The sequence below is a fragment of the Anas acuta genome, chromosome W, assembly GCF_963932015.1.
Source record: "Anas acuta chromosome W, bAnaAcu1.1, whole genome shotgun sequence".
Taxonomy (NCBI): Eukaryota; Metazoa; Chordata; class Aves; order Anseriformes; family Anatidae; genus Anas; species Anas acuta.
The window spans coordinates 27404144-27429694 of NC_089016.1; the positions used below are offsets into that span (position 1 = coordinate 27404144).

The following is a 25551-nucleotide window of genomic DNA, read 5'->3' on the forward strand; positions in this document are numbered from 1 at the left end:
TTTTCTTGGATTTTGTACTTGTTCAGGGGTGAAATTTAGAACCATTGGAGGAGAAAACCGTGATAGGTACCTGCCCAAATCCCCCCACACACCTTGCCATCCACAACTTTGTCTGGGGACAGGTCCTTGGATAATATTCTTAATAAATTGCTTTACCTTGGGGAAGAAGACAAACACTAGACCTAGTAATAGGAGGATAATATCTGACCAAGGGTATCCAAGATACTGAAAGGCTGCTGTAATTAGCCCACAGGGAGAAAAGTAGAAGGCACCACTCCCGATATTATTCACTGATAGACTGCTAGGGGCAAAAAAGAAGGCGCTGTAATTCTTAATATTTTCAGTAAGATAAGCTCCAGGAGACCACGAGGATAACAATGCCGGGCCTGAATACCAAACAAAACTGAAGGCCAGTATGTTACAGCACAACACGATAAAAAAAACAAGCACAGACTTCAACACTTTCTCCGATCGGATGTAAAGGAAAAAAGAAAACAGAGAGTAGGCTACATACAACATATCCACACAGAAAAGTATTGCCAGAAAACCGAGCATTATGACTATCAATATGTTAGTTGTAAATACTTCAATCAATGCTATTGTTATCTCAACCCTCGAGCCCCACGTTGGGCGCCAAAAAGGACTGTGGTGGTTTTACTCAGGTGGGCAGCCGAGCACCACCACAACCGCTCTCTCACTCCCCCTCTCCTCAGAAGGAAGGGGGAGAAAATACAACACAGAGAACTCGAGGTTTGAGATGAGAAAGGTTTAATTAAAGGGAAAGGGAATGGGAAGGAAAAACATACAAAAGAAACAATCAGTCCATGCGGAAGCACAGAGAGAGAGAAAAATTATTCTCTACTTCCCATCAACGAGCGGTGTTCGGCCACGTCCTGGGAAGCAGGGCCTCAAAACGCGTAGCGGTTGTTCAGGAGGAACAGCCCCCTCCCCCACGAGAGCCCCCCCTTTTATTGCTGAGTGTGACATCAGGTGTTATGGAATATCCCTTTGGTTGGTTTAGGACAGCTGCCCCGGCAATGTCCCCTCCCCATCACTTGCCCACCCCCAGCCTGCTGGCTCTTGGGGGCTTAGGAGTCCTGATGCTGTGCAAGCACTACGCAGCAATAGACACAACACTGGAGTGATATCAGTGCTGTTCCAGCTACGAGTGCAGAGCACAGCACTGTGCGGGCTGCTGCAGGGAAAAGGTGACTCCAGCTCAGACAGACCCAACACAACTTCCACCCCTTATTCCATAGCATTTGTGTCACAATCAGGTACAGTTTAGTATATAGATGTTCTCATCACCATTGTTTTCTGTCCATTTAGGCATTTATATGTCTGTACTTCTCTTTATTCTATAGGTCTTTTCCCAAAATGTTCATAAAAACTGTTGATGGTTTCAGCTTCATCTGTCAAAGTGGTCACTCAGGGCAGGCGAAGTTGGTTTTCTTGACACCAGCACCAGTTTAGCTCACATCACTGTTGGACTTGCCCGGTTCCTTGCAAAGTTGACCTGTCATTGGTTCTGCAGTGTCCTCCTACAACACATAACTTGGATGACAGATTAATTTTCTCCCAGTGTTAAATCTCCTTGAGACACACACTTGATATCCCCATCTTTCTGCATTACCCACCAAGTATACCCTGGTCCTTGGGCAAAGACAATCCCACGAGTGGGTTTGCCTTTTCCCACGGCAGGGGCAACCCACACTGCCTTCCCCATCCACTTCCCCACATGCACTACAGGGACTTTAGCTTCTCCCACAGTATGTAGGGGTTTTGTTTTAGCAGGACCAGGATGGCTTTCAGACCCCCTGTTGTTAACTAGGCAAGTGGCCTCTGGTAGATTTATATCCCAATGTTTCCATGTCCCAGCACCCAATGCTCGCAGCATAGTTTTTAACAGTCCATTGTACCTCTCAACCTTCCCAGAGGCTTGTGGGTGATAAGGGATGTGATACACCCATTCAATGCCATGTCTCTTGGCCCAGGAAGTGACCAAATTATTTCAGAAGTGACTCCCATTGTCGGACTCAATTCTTTCTGGTGTACCATGTCGCCACAGCACTTGTCTTTCCAGGCCCAAGATAGTGTTTCGGGCCGTGGCATGGTTTACTGGATATGTTTCCAGCCACCAAGTAGTTGCTTCTACCATGGTGAGTATGTAACGTTTACCTTGGCGTGTTTGTGGAAGTGGTTCGATGTAGTCAATCTGCCAGGCCTCACCATAACGAAAGCCAAGCCATCTCCCCCTATTCCAGGGAGACTTTACCCTCATGGCTCGTTTGATTACAGCACAGGTCTCACATTCATGGGTAACCTGTGTGATGGCCTCAATGGTCAGGTCCACCCCTCGATCACGAGCCCATCTGTATGTGGCATCCCTCCCCAAATGTCCTGATGTTTCATGGGCCCATCGAGCTACAAACAGCTCACCCTTACATCCCCAGTCCAGGTCCACCTTAGCTATTTCAATTTTTGAAGCTCGATCTACTTCTTCATTGTTCTGATGTTCTTCGGTGGCACGATTCTTAGGCATATGGGCATCTACATGACGTACCTTTACAGCCAGGTTTTCTACCCGGGCAGCAATATCTTGCCACAGGGTAGCAGCCCAGATAGGTTTACCTCTGCGCTGCCAGTTGTTCTGTTTCCATTGTCGCAGACACCCCCACAGTGCATTTGCCACCATCCATGAGTCAGTGTAGAGATACAGTACCGGCCACTTTTCTCTTTCAACAATTTCTAGGGCCAGTTGTATAGCTTTCACTTCTGCATACTGACTCGACTCACCTCCCCCAGTTCGTGTTGATAGAGGGTTTGAAGGGTAAACCTTGAGACTTGGATCTGGGAGATAAGAGAATAGGGGGGAGTTTTTTGAGATAACTGCTGACTATTGCACGAGACACAACTTTCTGACATCCTGCCCAGAGACTACTAAATAAGGAGAGGGGGGAAGGTGAAGAACGACCGAAGGACAAAGCCTGGGAGGAAGACTACGAGCCTTCAGTACGAACAACCCCCGGAGGGACCACCAGACATACGCATGCATCTGTGGGATGGTTCAGGTCCCAGGAAACTAATTATAATAACCCTGCCTTTTCCAAAAGTGGTGATGAATATGTATTAGCCTAGGAGCATAAAAACCATCCGCCTGATGTAACTTGTGTGCATCTTGGTGGAGCAGAGACTCCCGGCGCACCCAGTGCTGTTTGCTTACCTCTATTCCTTTAATAAATTGTAAATTTTGATTGTAACCCTATTTGGGACTCAGTCATTTATAACAAGAGCAAGCAGAAAAACTCCTCCCATCCAAGTTTCCCCTGAAGTGTTCCAAGATGAGCTGGCAAACCCACAGGATCTGATGCCTGGCCCAGCTTCAGCAGAGCTACTCACAGGAAACAACATCAGGCAGCTACATCTACATACAATAACTTCATTTCATTTATTCCACAGAGATACCCTTGCCACAGCAGCTTGATGGAGTGGCAAAAACAAGAAGCCAGGCACCCTGAACAGCCAAAAGTGTCAGACAGCATCTGCTGCCTCAGCAAAAACTGAACCAGAAGCAGAACTACAGGTGTTGGAAACCACAAACCAGGCTCACACCTTTTGAATATTAAATGTTCCCTTAACCACGGCCTGCAGGTTGTTGAGGACTCAATAGCCAGCAGGTAAGGAAGCCTCTAGGTATTGCCAAGCCAGAAGGATGCAAAACCATTGCTCAGTGAAAGGCCACCAGACAGGGACCTGGCCTAGCAGCCTCTGAAGCACATAACTGGGAGACTTTCAGATTCTGTTTCTTAAACATGAGACTACAAATTAGTTTTCTAAATACAGACCTGTATTCTGCATGGAATGAATGGCCTGACAGGGGTAGCGCTCTGCTCAAACTGACACAAAAGACTTCAGTTTAAAATTCAGGGCAGCTACTGAATCCCTGTGTCACCTTGGTCTGCACACTCCTGGTCCCAGTGCCTGCTGAACAAGACAGTGCTGATCCTCCCCACTTCTCAAGAGAGATGTAAGGCTCAAAGATCCCAGGATCTCTGTCATAAATCCCAAAGCTAAGGGAGGCAAACAGGGATTTGTGCAAAAAGTCAGGCTTCTTTTATTAAGTACCTAATATGGATATGAAAGCAGGATGCAGTCAGCAGCAATACCATTGGCCTTCCCTCGGGACACAGCACTCGGATCAGACGGACATCTTTGGTGCCATGCATGAGGTGGTCACCGGTGACAGCACTTCCAGGTCTGCCCCAGCTTGGCATGCAAGTTGGGGACCACCCGCACTCACAGCACAGACCTGCAGCTCTGCAACATTGCCTTCCTGGGGGCACAGACAGCTGCCCCTGAAGCCAAAACTTACAGAGGTCCTATCACAAGGCAGTGTTAGGAAGGTTTGTTTTCCTAATTAAGAGGAAGCCTGGCCCTGCTCCAATTTCCCGCAACATCTTGTGGTGCTGGGAGGGCGTGGAAGAGGCCAGGTCCATTTATAGCCCCCAAGTATGGCAGAGGGCTTGGCCCTTTGCAGAAAGGCTCAGCGCAGCAAGCTCCATCCAGCACGAGCAGCTGGGCAGGGAGACGGGGGGATGAGAACCACTTCCCTTCAAGCTGGGAGCCACAGGAGAGAGGATGGTCCTTCACAGTGCCAGCCAGAGAAAAAAAATAAATCTCTACTTCTGTGTGAATTATAAAAAGTAGGACAGCAGCAGGCTAGCTTTGGAAAAAAAAAAAAAAAACAAACTACAGCTGAGCTGCAGCTACAGTCAGCAGCACTCCTGGATCAAGCTTGGTCAAAATGGCTCCATACCCTTCTTTTGAGTCCTGTACCACAACCACTTCAGGAACCCAGTCCAGAGCACTGAAACAGGGATAGAGGTGGATCCTGGGCAGGGGGCTGAGGCCGGGAACTTGCCTTTGCTAGGAGAAATGACAGCTCCCTCACTCCAGCATGTTCACGGTGGCTGAAACATCAGCAGATGCAGATAAAGCCCTTATGAACACAAATCAGTGCATGGATCAACACACACAAATCCATGGGCCGAAAAGGGATGCATCCACATGTGCTGAGGGAACTGGCAGAGGTGATTGCCGAACCACTTTCTATCACCTTTGAAAGGTCTTGGAAAACAGGAGAGGTGCCTGAAGACTGGAGGATAGCCAATCCTCCTAGTAGCTGGTAGGGTGCTATGTTTTGGATTAGAATGTTGATAACACACTGATGTTTTAATTGTTGCAGAGCAGTGCTTACACTAAGACAAGGACTTTTCAGCTTCTTGCTCTGTCCTGCCAGCGGGCAGGCTGGGGGTGCATCAGGAGCTGGGAGGGGACAGACCCAGGACAGCTGACCCAAACTGGCCAAAGGGGTATTCCATACCATCTGACATCATGCTAAACAATATATAGGGGTGGCTAGCCAGGGTGGGGGGGCCGGCTGCTCGGGGATAGGCTGGGCATCGGTCAGCAGGTGGTGAGCAATTGTATTGTGCATCACTTGTTTTGTACATATTATTATTATTATTTTATTTTATTTCCTGTTCTAATAAACTGTCTCTCTTTATGATCTCAAGTCTGACGTGCCTGTTTTACGAATTGAGTTATATAGCACATTATTTATTGTATGTGTTCCCTGTCATGTTGCTTATCACTTCTGGGGGTTGGTACAGGGTTATTATTTTGTTGTACTGTGTAACACTGGCTTACGATACGATAAAATTACCAGCCATGAGACTTATCTGGTATTTGTACTCAGCATTGTCATCAACTCCATACTTTGGGAACCCTACCTCAGAAACTATTAATAATTACACCTTTCATGCTTTTTCTTCAGAGAGCCAATCTATGGAGGGGTCAGGGGAAGATGTTTTTTCACTCTCCCTTTCTCCTCCTCCCGGCGAATTATGGTAGCTTTCCAAAACTTTGATTATCCTTGGGATGTTCAGACCAGCATGTTCTTATTGTTATGTCTCCTGAATGCACTTCAGGTTTTGTCTATGGTTAAACAAATACTTAAGAGTGTCATCCAGAGATCTGTCCTGAGGCAGGCTAGTTATGAGTGGCAGGGAGAGTGGGAGGATATGGGCAGGCATCTAGAGCAGTGGGCACCTCCAGCGTTTTGGAAATTTACCCCCGAACAACTGAAAAATCCTAAAAAACTGGTAGAATGCTTGAAAAAGGTGTGTCATCACCCTAGCAGTACCAGACATACAGAAATCACTGTAACATGCTGGGGCTTGGCCTATGCTTACCGAACTGCACTCAATGACAACATAATCCCAGTGACAGACCTGGCGGCCACTCCAAGACCTAAAAAGGGCCCCAAGCCTGATCCATGAAAACAAACTGTACCAGTGTCAGTTGCACCCGTAACCAAGGTGAAAAAATGGTATAGAGAGTAAGATCGTTTAGAATGCAGAGAATCTTCTGCTAGGTCTAGGTATAGAGAAGACGAGGCCGGGCCATCAGAGGAGCAGGAGGATGAAGATGAAGATGTTGCAAAAACAGCAGTATCTAGCTGAAACCTATACCAGCGTGAGCTACGAGATGTGCGAAAAAAGTGTATAAGTGAGCAGCTTGTCACCTGGCTGCTCCAGGGCTGGGACACTGGAGCCAATTGTATGGAATTAGAGGGCAGAGAAGCCAGGAGGCTGGGATCCCTTGCTAGAGATGCAGGCATTGACAAAGCAATTGCAGATGGAGCACAATCTCACAGCCTCTGGAGGTGTCTCCTGTCAGCTGTGAGGGAAAGGTATCACTTCAACGAAGAACTTGTATGTCTACCAGGCAAGTGGGCCACTATGGAGAAGGGAATCCAGTACCTAAGGGAATTAGCCATACGGGAAGTGATTTATGAGGATCCAGACCTCAGACAAACATCCAAAGATCCAGATGAAGTCAGGTGTACACGACCCATGTGGCGGAAGTTTGTACGGAGTGCATCATCATCATATGCCAGCTCATTGGCAGTAATGGCCTGGAAAGAACACAAGGAACCCACAGTGGATGAAGTGGCTAAACAACTCTGGCAGTACGAAGAAAGTCTCTCGTCTTCCCTACAGGCCTGCGTCTCGGCTGTGGAAAAACATTCTCAAGAGGTCCACCAACTAAAAGAGAATCTATCTTAATCCCCACCTGTACAAACCAGTGTCTCAGCTATCGGGGTAAGAGTTCATCCGCACAAGGAAGACGATATGGTGGGTACATACCCTGTGGTTTTACCTACGTGACTATGGAGAAGACATGAGAAAATGGGATGGAAAATCTACCGCGACCCTAGAGGCACAGGTACATGCGTTGCAAGGAAAAACAGTCGGAAAAAAGGGGGTCTCAGAAAAACTTGCTGCTCCAACTGCGGGCAGTCCTCCAGACACACAACTGAAGATTCAGACCAGGATTAGGGGGGCCCTGCCTCCAGCCAGGGGGAGGAAAGGGACAATCGAGTTTATTGGACTGTGTGGATTTGATGGCCTGGCACATCAGAGGCACAGAAGTATAAGGCTTTAGTAGACACCGGTGCACAGTATACTCTAATGCCATCAAGCTATAAAGGGCCAGAGCCCATCTGTATTTGTGGAGTGACGGGGGATCTCAGCAGTTAACTGTATTGGAGGCTGAAGTGAGACTGACTGGGACTGAGTGGCAAAAGCACCGTACTGTGACTGGCCCGGATGCTCCGTGCATCCTAGGCATAGACTACATCAGGAGAGGGTATTTCAAGGACCCAAAAGGGTACCGGTGGGCTTTTGGCATAGCTGCCTTAAAGACAGAGGGCATTAAACAGTTGACTACCTTGCCTGGTCTCTTGGAGGACCCTTCTGTTGTGGGGCTGCAGAAGGTCGAAGAACAGCAGGTGTCAATTACTACCAAAACTGTGCACCGGCAGCAATATTGCACCAACCGAGACTCCCTGATTCCCATCCATAAGCTAATTCGTCAATTGGAGAGCCAAGGAGTGATCAGCAAGACCCATTCACCTTTCAATAGTCCCATATGGCCAGTGCGAAAGTCTAATGGCGAGTGGAGACTAACAGTGGACTATCGTGGCCTGAACGAAGTCATGCCACCACTGAGTGCTGCAGTGCCGGACATGCTGGAACTCCAGTACGAACTTGAATCGAAGGCAGCCAAATGGTACCCCACAATCGATTTTGCTAATGCATTTTTCTCCATCCCTCTAGCAGCAGAGTGCAGGCCACAGTTTGCTTTCACTTGGAGGGGAGTCCAATATACTGGGAATCGGCTGCCCCAGGGGTGGAAACACAGCCCTACCATTTGCCAAGGACTGATCCAGTCTGTGCTGGAGCAGGGGGAAGCTCCTGAACACCTGCAGTACATCAATGACATTATTACGTGGGGTGACACAGCAGAGGAAACTTTCAAGAAAGGAAAGAAAATAGTCCAAATCCTTCTGAAAGCCGGTTTTGACATAAAAGAAAATAAAGTCAAACCTGCTCGAGAGATCCAATTTTTAGGAATAAAATGGCAAGATGGACGTCGGCAAATCCCAATGGATGTGATCAACAAAAAAATAGCTATGTCTCCACCAACTAGCAAAAAAGAAACACAAACTTGGTGTCGTGGGGTTTTGGAGAATGCACATTCCAAATTACAGTCCGATTGTAAACCCGCTCTACACCGCAGCCGGGGAGAATGGCCACACCTGGAGCCTCTGGCAGAAAAAACCTGGGGAAACCTTGGGTTTTGGAGTCGGGGAAAAAGAGGATCTGAGGCCCGCTATACTCCAACCGAAAAGGAGATATTGGCAGCATATGAAGGATTTTGATCTGCTTCGGAAGTGGTCGGTACTGAAGCACAGCTCTTCCTGGCACCCCGACTGCTGGTACTAGGCTGGATGTTCAAAGGAAGGGTCCCCTCTACACATCATGCAACTGATGCTACATGGAGCAAGTGGGTTGCACTGATTACTCAGCGGGCTCGAATAGGAAACCCCAGTCGCCCAGGAATATTGGAAGTGATCATGGACTGGCCAGAAGGCAAATACTTTGGGATATCATCAGAGGAGGAGGTGGGTCGTGCTGAAGAAGCCTCGCTGTAGAACCAGTTACCAGAGAATGAAAAGAAATATGCCCTGTTCACTGATGGGTCCTGTCATATTGTGGGGAAGCATCGGAGATGGAAGGCTGCTGTATGGAGTCCTACATGACGAGTTGCAGAAGCTGCTGAGGGAGAAGGTGAATCGAGTCAGTTTGCAGAAGTGAAGGCCATTCAGCTGGCTTTAGACATTGCTGAACGAAAAAAAATGGCCAGTTCTCTATCTCTGTACTGATTCATGGATGTTAGCAAATGCCCTGTGGGGGTGGTTACAGCAATGGAAGCAAAGCAACTGGCAGCGCAGGGGCAAACCCATCTGGGCTGCTGCATTGTGGCAAAATATTGCTGCCCGAGTAGAGAACCTGGCTGTAAAGGTACGCCACGTAGATGCTCATGTGCCCAAGAATCGGGCTACTGAAGGACATCAAAACAACCAGCAGGTGGATCAGGCTGCTAAGATTGAAGTGGCTCAGGTGGACCTGGACTGGCAACATAAAGGTGAATTATTTATAGCCCGATGGGCCCGTGACACCTCAGGCCATCAAGGTAGAGATGCAACATACAGATGGGCTCATGATCGAGGGGTGGACCTTACCATGGACACTATAGCACAGGTTATTCATGACTGTGAAACATGCTGCAATCAAGCAAGCCAAAAGGTCAAAGCCTCTTTGGTATGGAGGACGATGGCTGAAATATAAATATGGAGAGTCCTGGCAGATTGATTACACCACACTCCCTCAAACCCTCAAAACGGCAAGTGCCATGTACTTACAATGGTGGAAGCAACCACCGGATGGATGGAAACATATCCTGTGCCTCATGCCACCGCCTGGAACACTATCCTGGGCCTTGAAAATCAAGTACTATGGCGACATGGAACCCCAGAAAGAATTGAGTCAGACAATGGGAACTGTGAGAAAAATGTCAAATAATTTTCTTCAGACAGGAACTTCTGTGAAGCTATTTTATTCGCGACTGCAATGGCAGGTGTCCTGTCAATCAGGAGTACATTTTATTAAACAAATCAAAACATAACTTTATTAAACAAATCATAACAAATCGTTCCCTATTACCTGACACCTGATCACCTCCCCTGTTTCCTCATTGGCTGAGTACTACAGGTTCAGAAGCTACTCGACGCACCTCTATACCATATATGTACAATTTTTCTTGTTTTTCAACCCTTTAATTTCTCCTTTCTTATGTTTTAAGAATTTGTGATCTTTGTTTTCCTGTTCTCACACTGCTCATTCTGTTTTATCTCAAGCTTCTACCTTATTTTGGAACAGTGAGTCCTTCTACTGTCCACTTATCTACTTAGCATTTCTCCTTGTTATGACTACAGAACTACATTGGAATACAGAAAATTAGTTCTTTACTGCAAAAACACAACTTAATTTCTCACAATTCCCCCCTCTTCTTTTCTTACTCTTATTGTTGTTTTGGCTCATCTTCACATGCTGCACTCTTGATTTTTTCCAACATTAAGGTGCAATATTCTTCTTCAGATGTCATGGGGGATGATAGATATACACTGACATTATTATTACAATACCAACAAATATTTGTTTGAGCCAATTCTATTCAGGTAATCACAAAATTAGTTTCTCCCAAATGTTTCTAAATCCCCAGGAAGTGTCATCTTGAGCTACTCTGTGTAGGATCTTGTTGTGTTTGGTTTTTTTTCCCCAGATATTTTTGAGATCAGTCAAATTCATCCCATTTGTTCTACATATATACAGCAACTAGTATTACAGTGCACGCTCCTCCTTATGAGGTTATTAATAAATCTAATACTATTTGATTCTAGAGTACTATTTTTGCAAACTTATCTAACTTATTTTCTAGATCTTCAATATATTTACAATATTTTTGTATTTTGAGATATTTACAATAGCTTTTTCAAATTCATTCATGTTGCGTTAAGGGGTGTAGCCGATTAACCATTACGGGTCCGGATGGATTCAGGGTACTGAACTTTAACAATCACAGATTCATCAATAACGCATTAACCATTATGGGTCTGGTCAGATTCAGAGCACTGAACTACCACGGTCATGGATTCACCAATAACGTATAACCGCCCTTACTCTAGTCGCGTTCAATGAGAACTATCATGGCTAGGAACAATAATTACAGCAACAGGTACACAGGTTCTTTGGATTGCCAGCGATAGTTACTGTCTGCAAAAGCAAACTAGCATGCATGAAACGCACAGGTGCACAGCCTGGAAATTAATGTGTTAAAAAGGCACAAAGACTCTAGAGAGATTTCTAAGTTTCCGTGGAGACACACAGTGTAACCAAGTGTTCAAATCTCACCCAAAGGCGTCCAGATGGGGGGGAAGAGAGGCTCAGCCTGTCGACTGATCCCAGGGGTCAGGAGGTCCTCGGGATGGTGTATTCCCTCGGGATGGTATCTCCCCTGACGGTGGTATCTTCCTGTTGAGGGATTTTTGAAACAGCAAGGAGGCCATGACTTGCTGCAGCTGAGCAAACCAAGCTACCAGGACAACTACGAGAAGTTCCCATGATAATGATCCCATATCTCCCAGTTGAGGAATTTAAAAAATATTGTTGCCAGCAGCTGGCTTCAAGGATGAGATCTATGTGACTGCTAATCACAAGGGGGTTGTTTTCTTGCAGGTGGGGTTGTTTTCTTGCAGTTGTTTGTCTGAGTGCTTTTGACCAATAATCTTGTGTGAGACACTATCCGCCCTTGTTAAGTTTGCTATAAAAGTCAGGCTATTCAGGTAATAAAGGGAGAGCATGATGTGACCATACTGGTGTCTGTCGTGTTTTCGGCCATTCTTTCTGCAACAACATGCGAAGCTCCACAGCTCCCCACATCAGGCCACGGTGGGGTATCCCACTGAGATGGGGCAGCACAGGCTCTGAGGGGACAGTAGCAGGACTGAGTGTCCAGCTGCCTTGAGCCACATCCTGATGAGAAAGGGGGACAGAGAAGCCAAGTTGTATGGTGTGCACGAAGACGATGGAGGGAGACATCTGCCCAAGCAGAGATTAAAAATACCCTTAAAAATACCTAAAAATGCCGCACCTCGAGTACTGTGTTCAGTTTGGGGCCCCTCGCTACAAGAAGGACATCGAGGTGCTTGAGCGGGTCCAGAGAAGGGTGACGAAGCTGGTGAGGGGCCTGGAGAACAAGTCCTACGAGGAGCGGCTGAGGGAGCTGGGCTTGTTCAGCCTGGAGAAGAGGAGGTTCAGGGGCGACCTTATTGCTCTCTACAGATACCTTAAAGGAGGCTGTAGTGAGGTGTGGGTTGGTCTGTTCTCCCACGTGCCTGGTGACAGGACGAGGGGGAATGGGCTTAATTTGCGCCAGGGGAGTTTTAGGTTAGATGTTAGGAAGAACTTCTTTACTGAAAGGGTTGTTAGACATTGGAACAGGCTGCCCAGGGAGGTGGTGGAGTCACCATCCCTGGAAGTCTTTAAAAGACATTTAGATGTAGAGCTTAGGGATATGGTTTAGTGGGGACTGTTCGTGTTAGGTCAGAGGTTGGACTCGATGATCTTGAGGTCTCTTCCAACCTAGAAATTCTGTGATTCTGTGATTCTGTGATTTTCCAATCCTTTCATGCCCTGTTTTCCCAGAAAGTTGAATAGCTTGTTAGTGGCTTCCTTCACAACTGTTTTCTCCTGTCCTGACAATAAAAGATCATCCACATACTGTAACAGTAACACCTCCTTTGGAGGTTGGAATTGTTCCAAAATTTGTTCTAGAACTTGCCCAAATAAATTGGTGGCCCTGTAAACCCCCGAGGTAAAATTATCCATCTGTGTTGCTCCTTCCACCCCATTTCAGGGTCTTTCCACTCAAAGGCAAATATATCTTTGCTCCCAGGGTCTGAGAGCACCCCATTAATAATACTGTTATTCCAGCCTAACGATTTACTATTTGAATGCCACATTTCATTATCAAATCCTTTCCCAACAAGTTAGTCCCTGCTTCGGGTACATACAATAATTGCCCAGTGATCATTCTATCCCTAGTCTCAGTTTGGTGTCCCCAAAAAGTGGTACAGTTATCCCAGTCCCTTCTAACACCAACACATTTAGGGTTTTATTACTTAATTTAAGCCTTGATACTTTACAGGCAAGTAATGACCTAGCTGCCTGCCTCAGTGTATTGGGTTCATATGGCAAGGTTCTGGTAGCAGAGGGGGCTGCAGTGGTAGCCCCTGTGAGAAGAATCCAGCAGCTGCCCCAGGTTAGATAAGGGCCAGTTTCAGCTGGCTCCAAAGGGGCCCACCGCTGCCCAGAGCCAAGCCATGAGCAATGCAGAGAGCACACCAACTCGGCCAGCCATTGCTGCCCAGCTAGGAGAGGAGCAAGGCGTTGGCTGTCTGCTCCTATCTCTGCTCCCCTGGGCTTCTGGTTAGGATACGATTTATGTCCTGATGGAACAAAATCTGGATTCTTTGAGCCTCTTCTTCATATAGTGCTGGGTGTTTGTTTTATCCATCCAAAAGTCTAGCCATACAGAAAGGGCAAAGAGCAGGCTTGTGTATTCCTCCATCTTTTCCAAGCTCTGTGTTGTAATTTCCTCCACAGTCTCAGTAATAAATATCTCCAGTCTCCCTCCACTGAGAACTGTAAAGGGCTGGAAATGCACTGCCTTGAAAAGTCTATTTTCTGATGGCAGAATGCCTGAGATGCTACTTCTAGGAACATCTAGTTATTTGCTGCTCACCCCACTGAAAACTTACCAAACCAATGTTTTGGTTCTGTGGAAGCTGGCTGAGGCTTTAGCAAAAGCAACCAGGCAATAATGGTCAATGGAGTCTGGCATCACAGCAAGATGGAGATTTGGGGAATGCTGGATGTGGAACTGAGTCATAATTTTAATTCTGCCTTATTCTTGTAAAGAGATGAATACAAATATATGCACTCTAAAGTTTGTGCCTCTTTCAGTGGGCCAGATAAAGAGTTTAAAGCCCCTGCAGTGTTGCCCAGATCCCTGCTCCCTGCAGAGAGAGAGAGAAAAAAGCCTCTTGGCAGCCTCAAGCTGTTTTTAAATGAGACAAATTCCTGGGGTGCCTGTCTGCCAGAGTTTCCAGCCTGTACATCGAGTCCCTTTTTAGCATGCTTCTCCGTGCATCTATATCTGGCTCCAGTTCCTTGCTCAGGGAACATGACTTCATCATTGCTTTGGTATTTCCAGTGATTCAGCCTGGTCTGGGACAGGGAGGATTCATTCCTGGTGCACGAGGACAGGTGTATGCACATTGCTGGAATTCCAGCATGGTGCAGCCCCAGCCCTTCCACTGCCTTGACAGCTCTCCTCCAGTCCTCAGCTGATGCACTGCATTCCTGACTGGCAGATGGTCTGGACACAGCTGGGAGAGGCACCCAAGCTCCTGCTTTTAAATCTACCTGTATATTTTGAAAGTGTTGAATTCCTGGTTCTCGCCCCCTTTGGGCTGACTGGCAAAAGCACTGTATTGTGACTGGCCCAGAGGCTCTGTGCATCCTTGGCATAGACTGCCTCAAGAGAAGGTACTTCTTATGACTACACAAATACCTTGGAATACAGAAAATTAGTTCACTACCACAAAAACACAACTTAGTTTCTCACATTACACAACTACCTTTGAATACAGAAAATTAGTTCTCTACTGCAAAAACACAACTTTGTTTCTTCCAGACTCATTTCCGAAACAACATTATAGACACTTGGGCCAAAGAACATGGTATTGAGTGGGTGTATCACATCCCCTATCATGCACCAGCCTCTGGGAAAATTAAGTGATACAATGGAATGTTAAAGACTACACTGAATGCAATGAGTGCCCCTATTGATGAACAGGTCCTTGGAGAACCAGTCCTGGCTGCATTTTGTTTCAGACAGACCTGGGGACTGGCACCTGACACCAGATTTACTGTTACTACATTGGGAAGTTTTCCCTTTATTTTTGAGCAAGAGCATCCCAGAGCTGGGAGAGTATCCCATCCCAAGCATAGCTGGGCTGTGCAGTGGTGAAGACTCTCTGCACCATGGAAGGGAAAAGCACAAAGCACCTTACTCACTGTAGCCTGGGGAAGGGATATCAGGAGGCGCAAAACAAGGAGTTTTAACCCCAACGGTCCTTCCCCAGTTTTCTGGGAACAGGGGCAACAGGTAATGCAGCCAGGCCGTTCTCATCAATAGGGAGCATTTGGGGCTGGCTTAATGCCTAGCTAGATGGGCCATGCTAGTAGGCATCACCAAGGCATAGACCTGTTACACTGGGGTCCTTGTGCTCTCCTTGAAGCTAGGTTAACAGTATTTACCAGTGTGATTGACCTAAGTCAGCTTTTTCAGCCTTTTTCTTTTGAGGCTAGATGGTATTTTTTCAGGGATCTCCCGAGCCTCTAGAGTATACACATCAGTTGCTACCAAACTCTATGGACTCCCTGTTCTTTGTCACTGGTGGCATCCAGAGGCCACTGATGTGAGCTGTATGCCTGTCTGGCATCAGGCGTACTGAAAATAGTCTGTGCCCATTTAGGTATGCACCCTGAAACAGTTCCTTTGCAGCCTCTTGCTGAGGTCTTTCAGTGCTAGTTTAGTGGGTGGTAGTTGAAACATGCTGAACCCCTCTACTGCTGGTTCCAGCTGTGGGGACAAAAAAGAAAAGCCCCAAAACCCTTTGACACGTTGCTTCTTTGCTGAGCTAATTCCTATACTTCCCATCTTCCTTATCTGGTCCAAGTTTCAATCCAGTTGATAAATTACCCTGAAATGGAAGGGAAAAGAAGAATCCTAGCAGGAGGTGCCAGAGGCAGTGAAATGGAGAAAGATGGTAAATCCCAGTGACCGGGGAGCCCCTGTGTATGGGGAGATGGACAGTGAGGGTGTACTGCTGTCCCATGAGCTGGTCTCACACACACAGTGGAACAATGCTTTTCTTCCCAGCCGTGATGGGCTGCTGGAGCAGCATGCATCAGAGGAGGTGTGGGGATGGAGTATCTAATGTTGGGCACAGGGTGGAAAACCGCATAGGTCTGCATTCCTGCTAGCAGTTGCTGTGCCTGGAGTTGTAGGAGCTGCGAGGGAGCATGGAGCTGGGTGTCCCCATGGCTGGCAGCTGCCCTCCCACTCCACTGCGGGAGTGGGCAGGCGGTGGAGTCAGCGGCACAGTCCCATCACACTGGCTTCTTTCTGAGCTTGCTCTAAATAGCTCTCTGTAACATGAGCCACATTTCTGCCATAGTCCTCTCCAGAGTGCATCTGTATTTACACTGGGGCTTTCATTAGCAATCTGGCTCTTGCACTGCTAGCAGCCCACAGCCCTCACTAGTCTCTCCTGCCCACATGCTCAGGGAGGGAGACAAGCACCCTGGCACCACTGTCCCTGAGGATAGGCAGGTGATTGGCAGCTGGAGGAATCCCTGAGCCAGCTCCTGTCGGGAAGAAGCGCCTTGTCATCGTGTCCCACCATCCTGCAGCAACAGGGGGGACTGCCTGCAGAGACCCCCCCCAGCCAGGCTCACTGATCCCCAAGACAGCATGGGGACAAGCTGGGTTTGTTTTGGATTATTGCTGGCTCTACGTGCTGTGTTCCTCCTGCTGCTCTCATGCAGTTGCTGCTGTACCTGACTCCCAGCCACAGCGAGCTGAGCCCACCATCTGGGGAGATTGTATCTGGCAAAGTAGGAGCTGATCCCTTTCAGTTGTTCTCCTAAAAGTGGTGTGACCAATCCTGTCCCAGCTGGAGAGAGTGCTTCAATTAATAGTGCATATCTGGTTTGATTGTGTTTTCTGCTGTGGCTCTGATGACCAAATAGTATACTGCTACACGGGAAGAAAATGCATATATCCATCATGTTTTTACCTACACAGTGGAAAATCAAGCCCTGTCTCCCTTTCTGCTCCAGCATGGTGCTCTGATACTCCAGAGCCCAGGTTGCCCAGATAGGCATCCAGACAGGCCTTGAATATCTCCAGAGAAGGAGACTCCACAACCTCCCTGGGCAGCCTGTTCCAGTGCTCCATCACCCTCACTGTGAAGAAGTTCTTTCGCATGTTGTTATGGAACTTCCTGGACTCTATCTTGTGGCCATTACTCCTTGTCCTGTCCCCACAAACCACTGAAAAGAGGTTGGACAAATCCCTCTGTCTCCCACACCTCAGGTATTTATTCACATTGATGAGATCCCCTCTCAGTCTTCTCTTCTCCAGGCTGAACAGACCCAGGTCTCTCAGCCTTTCCTCATAAGGAAGATGCTCCAGGCCCCGTATCATCTTTGTGGCCCTCCGCTGGACTCTTTCCAGGAGATCCCTGTCTTTTTTGTACTGAGGAGCCCAGAACTGGACACAGTACCCCAGGTGAGGCCTACCCAGGGCAGAGTAGAGGGGGAGGATCACCTCCCTTGACCTGCTGGCCACACTCCCTTTAATACATGCCAGGATCCCATTGGCCTTCTTGGCCACAAGGGCACAGTGCTGGCTCATAGTCAACCTGTTGTCCACCAGGACCCCCAGGTCCTTCTCCTCAGAGCTCCTCTCCAGCAGGTCGTCCCCCAGCCTGTACTGATACTTCGGGTTGTTCCTTCCCAGGTGCAGGACTCTACACTTGCTCTTGTTAAACCTCATTTGGTTTCTTCCTGACCAGCTCTCCAGCTGGTCCAGGTCTCGCTGAATGGCAGCACAGCCTTCTGGCATGTCAGCCACTCCTCCCAGCTTTGTGTCATCAGCGTACTTGCTGAGGGTGGACACTATTCCCTCATCAAGGTCGTCGATGAAGATGTTGAGCAAGACCAGACCCAGCACCGACCCCTGGGGAACACCGCTAGTCACAGGTCTCCAGCTGGACTCTGTGCCACTTATCACCACCCTCTGAGCTTGGCCAGTGAGACAGTTCTCAACCCACCTCACTGTCCACTCCTCTATCCCACACTTTCTCAGCTTTGCTAGCAGGATGTCATGGGAGACAGTATCGAAAGCCTTGCTAAAGTCAAGGTAGATGACATCCACTGCTCACCCATCTACCCAGCTGGTGATGCCATCATAGAAGGCAATGAGGTTGGTCAAGCACAACTTCCCCTTGGTGAATCCATGCTGACTACTCCTCATAACCTTCTTCTCTTCCAATTGTTTGGAGATAGCATCCAAAACAAGCTATTCCAACACCTTTCCAGGGACAGAGGTAAGACTGACTGGCCTGTAGTTTCCCAGATCCTCCTTCTTGCCCTTTTTGAAGACCAGAGTGACATTGGCTATCCTCCAGTCTTCAGGCACCCTTCTCCCAAGACTTCAGTCCAAGACTTCAGTCTTGGGAGAAGGGCAGAGGGAGAAGAGACTCACAAAAGACAAAAAACAAGGAAGTTCAGTAGGCATGGAAGTGGCATGACAGAAGTTATTCTTCTAGAATAACCCTATAACATTAGACAAAGTGTCCTGGTTTCAGTTAGGAGAGAGTTAATTTTCGTACTAGTATCTGGTAGAATGCTATGTTCTGGATTAGGATGAGAAGAGTGCGCCCCTGAGTACACCCCTGAAATTATATATGACTAAATGGTATATGACTTGCTATTTTACAAAACAGCTGACCACAATATGAGTCCTAAAAAAGTAACCTAATTTAGTTAAAATTTTCTAGAAGATAAACAGGTAGACAGTATTTCTTCCACTGCTACACTGTTAATCCATAGGCATAGATCTTCAAAACATGTTTTAACACCTAATTGAGACAAATTTGCATCTTAACTAATTATATGCACGACTCTCTAAAGATGAACCACTCTCTAAACATATTACGGTACAAGTATGTTTACATGATAAATATAAATCAAAAGAAAATATGTAATTTAAGCTGCCTTACATAGCATAAATTTCTACACATTTCATTTCAGTATGTGGGAATAGAAATGTTGTTTTTGCAGAGTTACATTGTTTAGAAGGAGGGAATGTGGTACTGAGATATGCTTACAGTGATAAGAAAGCTTAGCAGGCGACCTAGTAAAATGCAGACAACCAGTCTCCTTAGGACAATTAGGTGAAAATCACGGTGTCAAGTCAAGTCAGATAAGTGAAGAAACATTACCACTTCAAGCAGTAAAAATGTCAAAAGAAATTTGAAATTTAACAGGCCGGCAACTGAAGGCCATGCATTGTTTGTGAAGCATCAGACAGATTGTGAACCTGGATTACCCACTCAGTGGGGAAACAGGGGAGGGTCCTGCCATCAAAAGGTATATAAACTGTGTTTTGGAACTAGTAGAAGCGCTCTCTCCTGCTTGTGGGGCGCCCGCCATCGCAATCGCAAATAAGTTACTACTTCGCTGAGATCCTCGCCTGAGCCTAAGTTAGTGGCTACGGAGTGTTTCTCACAAGTATACAATCAAAATGTATTTCTCTTTACAGATTTTGAAAGTGCTTTGCTTTCATCAAGATGACCTCTCCTAACTGTCATGATAATGGAATTCCTAAATACACCGGCAAGGTGTAGTGGTTTTACTCGGGTGGGCAGCCGATCTCCACCACAACTGTTCTCTAACTCCCATTCCTCAAAGGGAAAGGGGGAGAAAACATGATACAAAGGGCTCAAGGGTTGAGATAAGGACAGGGAGATCGCTCAACAATTATCGTGACATACAAAACAGACTCAGAGTAGGGAGATAGTAAGATTTATTGCCTAACAGGCTAGAGAAATGAGAAACAAAGGAAAGAAACCAAAAGCACCTTCCCCCCATCCGCCCTCTTCCACCTCCTCCCCCAAGCGGCACAGGGGAATACACCGCCAGGCCCATATATTAGGCACCACCAATCAAAACTTGGATAAAACAGCCCTTCTTTTCCGTCTGTCACGCACTTAGTTCGTCTCTGCCCACTCCCCTCGCGAAGAATACGGAACTGCGGATCGGAACTCCGCACTCGCGTCACAGCAATGCTGCGTCTCACTCACACAGCACAATCGCTCAAGCACACAGCGAGGCCTCTAGCACATCTCATTCATACCACAAGAATATAATTTAGAATGATAACCAACCAAACAAGTATTGTCTCTGACTGTGTTCTTCGTGGAGTGACTTATTCCACTTTGTTTCAAACCCTTCCACTTACACAAATACTTTCAACACAAAATACCTGGAAATTTAAGAATAAGACATACAATTATTAACACTCCGGTTAGTATCCCTCCAGCAGCTGAAAACATACCGTTTGTCCACAGCTTCAGGAGGTCTTTGTCTGCTCCTGCAGTGAGCGGCTGAGAGTGGCGTCCCCTCCAAGCAAAACACTCAGGGTGCACCTAGGGGCGTCCGCTCCGCAGCCAATCCTGCAGCCGAGCAGAGTGTCTCCTGCCTGGCTCACCAAAATGACTCACAGAAAGCTGACTCCACAATCAGTAAGAGTGTAAAGTAGGTATGTTTACTCAGCGCTGGGTGGCGGGGGGGCGGGGAGAGTAGCCCCACCAAAGTCGTTCATGCCTGACGTGGCAACTTGCTTTGGTTATATCCAGTAACTTGCTTTGGTTATATCCAGTAAAGAGTTACATATACATGAAGTTTCCCAATACACCTATACATATGCATAACCTGTCCCTTTGTGAACAGTCCTCCTTATCTCAGACCCCTTGGTTAAAGTCCGAACCATGAGGTTGTTTTGATCTGGTTCTCGGGGTCCGAGGGGTTCCTGTTATCTGGAGGTCTAAGCGCAGCACAGGCACAGTACATTGCAAATGTAGCACATATTCATTCTTAATCAATCGCTCTCTAATTTCTAATTCCATGTTTCAGCTGCAGCATACTTGCTCTCTTCCGGATCCACGGGTATTCTACTATTAACATTAATGTTCAAAGCCTGACAGACCCAGTCCTCCGTGGACCCAAATATCGTCCAAAATACATGGGGTCTTAAAGGTTCTTTTGGTCATTCTATCATATAATACCGGACCATTTTTAATTTTACTCCTTCATTTTCTGGGGCCCCTATTGTTCCAGTTTCTAATCGTTATTCCTAATGGACTTTCTGGTGGTATGCCTGGTAATTTGCTCCCTTTCTTCTGGTCCTTGGTCTTCAATTCTGTCTGACCCATCTAGGAATTTTACTATGGCAATTCCCACAGCCCTTGGTTACCTTAGTAAGAGTGTCTTGCAGGGGGTTTAGGACCTATCACCCACCCACGAATCCTATAGGAATCGCTTTGGTCCTTCACCGGCCAAGTCCCTCACGGGAGACTGGAACCGCGGTTAGAAGACCTCCACACTCGCTTTGGAACTAAGTTCCGTCTCAGTCACACTCTTACACACACAGGCAACCGAATCCCACCCAACCGAACAGTATACTCCTTAAACACTTAAGACTCCGTCGTCTTTGTTCGGATCTTCGCACGCAGAATTACGGGCAAAATACAGTGCTGCAGCTGGCAAGGGAGCTCATAAAAAAATCAAAATCTTTGCTTACCTTTATTCAGGTTCAAGATGGCATTAGTCCCGACCTGACTCGAACAGGAGCCACCAAATGGTGGGGCGCCTCTTCTTCTGAATCAGAATTCAGGAACCAAAGCCATCCCGGACGAGCCCCCATTTGTAATAAATGGCTCAGTCTTCAAAATAGGACTATAATCAAAGTTTACGATTTATTAAAGGAATAGAGGTAAGCAAACAGCGCTGGGTGCGCTGGGAGTCTCTGCTCCACCAAGACGCACACCAGTTATGTCAAGCAGCTGATTTTTATGCTCCTAGGCTAATATATGTTCATTACTACTTCTAAAAAAAACAGGGTTATTATAATTAGTTTCCGGAATCCAAACCCTCCTACTGGAGCATGCGTATCAGTCTCCGGTGTTCCCTCTGGGGGTCTCTCGTGCTGAAGGCTCATAGTCTTCCTCCCTCTTGTCCTTCTCCTTTGTCCAACTTGGCTGTATGTCAGAGACTTGTGCAGCGTCCCTGTCCTGGTTTCAGTTAGAACAGAATTAATTTTCATCCTAGTAGCTGGTGGAATGCTGTGTTTTGGCTTAGGATGAGAAGAGTGCTGATAACACCCCGATGTTTTAATTGTTGCAGAGCAGTGCTTATACTAAGCCAAGGACATCTCAGCTTCTTGCTCTGTCCTGCCAACAGGCAGGCTGGGGGTGCAGTAAGAGCTGGGAGGGGACAGACCCAGAACAACTGACCCAAACTAGCCAAAGGGGTATTCCATACCATCTGACGTCATGCTAAACAATATATAGGGGTGGCTAGCCGGGGGGAGGGGGCCGGACTGCTCGGGGTGAGGCTGGGCATCGGTCAGCGGGTGGTGAGCAATTGCATTGTGCATCACTTGTTTGTACATATTATTATTACTTTCCTATTATCACCATTGTATTATTATTATTATTGTTATTATTATTTTATTATTATTATTTTCCTGTCTTATTAAACTGTCTTTATCTCAACTCACGGGCTTCACTTTCCATTTCTCTCCCCCGTCCCAGAGAGGGAGGGGGGAGGGTGAGCGAACGGCTGTGTGGTGTTTAGCTGCCGGCCGGGCTAAACCACGACAGTCTTTTTGGCGCCCAACGTGGGGCTCGAAAGGTTGAGATAACGGCAGATCTGACCGGAGTGTGTTAAACTAAAATTGGTGTAAGAATTAGACCTGCTTAATAGTCACTTGTCATAATGCTGATTGCTTTAATCTCAACTCTGCTGCACCGGTTTTCCAAATTGAGTATTATAGTACATTATTTTCCGTATGTGCTCTCTGTCATGTTGTTTATCCTCTCCGGGCCCTGGTTTCAGATCATTATGGTACTGAGTGTTGTAGCAATGGCTTATGAGATGATGAGATATCTGGTCATGACTCTAACTTAGTATTTGTACTCAGTAACATCGTCGACTCTGTATTTTGAAAACTGTATCTTGGAAACTATTAGCAATTATACCTATTGTTTTTTTCCATTAGGGAGTCAATCTGTGGAGGGGAAAAGGGAAGATATTTTTTCTTACTTGATTACTCTCCCTTTCTCCTTCACCACCCTTGTATCCTCCTGGATCACTCTCCCTTCCTCCTTCACCACCCTCTTATCCTCCGAGCTTGTTACAATAGCTCTCCAAGATATTGAATATTCTTGGGATACTCAGACCACCATAGTCTTGTTGTTCTGCCTCCTGAATGCACTTCAGATTCTGCTTAAAGTTAAACAACTACTTAGGAAGCTCATCCGGAGATCTGCCCGGAGGCAGTATAGTTGTGGGTGGCAGGGAGTATGGGAGGATATGGGCAGGCATCTAGAGCAGTTGGCACCCCCTGTGTTTTGGAAATTTACCCCCGAACAACTGCAAAATCCTCAAAAACTGGCAGAATGCTTGAAAACAAGGTGTCATGATTCTGGCAGTTCCAAAGTAACACAAATCATTGTAACATGCTGGGGCCTGGCTCATGCCTATCGAGCTGCCATTGATACTGCTATCAACTTAGTGACAGACCCTGCGGCCACTCCAAGCCCTGTGACAGATCCAACGGCCAGTGTGACCCCTACAGTGGATTCTGCAGCCGCTCCAGTCCCAGCTCCTGCAGCCACTCCAGTCCCAGCTCCTGCAGCTGCTCCAGTTCCAGCTCCTGCAACCGCTCCAGCTCCTGCAGCCGCTCCAGTCCCAGCTCCTGCAGCTGCTCCAGTCCCAGCTCCTGCAGCCACTCCTGTTCCAGCTCCTGCAGCCGCTCCAGTCCCAGCTCCTGCAGCTGCTCCAGTTCCAGCTCCTGTAGCCACTTCAGTCCCAGCTCCTGCAGTCGCTCCAGTTCCAGCTCCTGCAGTTGCTCCAGTTCCAGCTCCTGCAACTGCTCCAGCTCCAGTTCCTGCAGCCACTCCTGTTCCAGCTCCTGCAGCCGCTCCAGTCCCAGCTCCTGCAGCTGCTCCAACTCCAGTTCCTGCAGCCACTCCAGCTCCGGTTCCTGCAGCTGCTCCAGCTCCTGTGGCTGTGTCAGAGAAACGAGCTGCAGCAGTGCAAGTTGACCCTGCAGAGGGTATTTCAATCCCTGTGGCAGACCCTGTAACGGGGTCAGAGAAAAGAGCTGTAGCAGTGCAAGTTGACCCTGCAGAGGGTATTCCAACCCCTGTAACGGGGTCAGAGAAACTAGCTGTAGCAGTGCAAGTTGACCCTGCAGAGGGTATTCCAACCTCTGTGGCAGACCCTGTAACAAGGTCAGAGAAACGAGCAGTAGCAGTGCAAGCTGCCCCTGTAGAGAAGGTGAAAAAATGGTATAGAGATTCAGGTCGTTTAGAATGCATCTGACGTCATGCTAAACAATATATAGGGGAGGCTAGCCGGGGGGAGGGGGCCGGACTGCTCGGGGTTAGGCTGGGCATCGGTCAGCGGGTGGTGAGCAATTGCATTGTGCATCACTTGTTTGTACATACTATTATTAGTAGTACTATTATCACCATTGTATTATTATTATTATTATTTTATTATTATTGTTATTATTATTTTCCTGTCTTATTAAACTGTCTTTATCTCAACTCACGGGCTTCACTTTCCATTTCTCTCCCCCGTCCCAGAGAGGGAGGGGGAGGGTGAGCGAACGGCTGCGTGGTGTTTAGTTGCTGGCCGGGTTAAACCACAACAACGAGAAAAGTGGCCAGTTCTCTATCTCTGTACTGATTCATGGATGTTAGCAAATGCCCTGTGGGGGTGGTTACAGCAATGGAAGCAAAGCAACTGGCAGCGCAGGGGCAAACCCATCTGGGCTGCTGCATTGTGGCAAAATATTGCTGCCCGAGTAGAGAACCTGGCTGTAAAGGTACGCCACGTAGATGCTCATGTGCCCAAGAATCGGGCTACTGAAGGACATCAAAACAACCAGCAGGTGGATCAGGCTGCTAAGATTGAAGTGGCTCAGGTGGACCTGGACTGGCAACATAAAGGTGAATTATTTATAGCCCGATGGGCCCATGACACCTCAGGCCATCAAGGTAGAGATGCAACATACAGATGGGCTCATGATCGAGGGGTGGACCTGACCATGGACGCTATAGCACAGGTTATTCATGACTGTGAAACATGCTGCAATCAAGCAAGCCAAAAGGTCAAAGCCTCTTTGGTATGGAGGACGATGGCTGAAATATAAATATGGAGAGTCCTGGCAGATTGATTACATCACACTCCCTCAAACCCTCAAAACGGCAAGTGCCATGTACTTACAATGGTGGAAGCAACCACCGGATGGCTGGAAACAACATATCCTGTGCCTCATGCCACCGCCTGGAACACTATCCTGGGCCTTGAAAAGTAAGTCCTATGGCGACATGGAACCCCAGAAAGAATTGAGTCAGATAATGGGACTCATTTCCAAAACAACCTTATAGACATTGGGCCAAAGAACATGGCATTGAGTGGGTGTATCACATCCCCTATCATGCACCAGCCTCTGGGAAAATTAAGTGATACAATGGAATGTTAAAGACTACACTGAATGCAATGAGTGCTGGTACATTCAAAAATTGGGATACGCATTTGGCAAAGGCCACCTGGTAAGTCAATACTAAAGGATCTGCCAACGGAGCAAGAC

The 25551-nt window shown here is 47.3% G+C and overlaps 1 protein-coding gene and 1 long non-coding RNA gene across 3 annotated transcripts in view; one reads left to right on the forward strand and one right to left on the reverse strand.

The window, feature by feature from the left end:
• LOC137846711 (uncharacterized) overlaps positions 1–25551 on the forward strand; it is a 420446-nt gene that overhangs the window by 253180 nt on the left and 141715 nt on the right. The gene's annotated exons all lie outside the window — the stretch shown is intronic.
• Positions 316–20432, reverse strand: LOC137846739 (uncharacterized). Of its 2 annotated transcripts, none has more exons than XR_011090621.1 (3): positions 20224–20432; positions 11382–12002; positions 316–1554 (listed from the first exon to the last, which is right to left on the reverse strand). It is a non-coding gene; the product is annotated as an uncharacterized lncRNA (long non-coding RNA). The 2 variants fall into 2 exon arrangements; XR_011090622.1 differs by having other exon boundaries at positions 11382–11501; positions 20224–20430.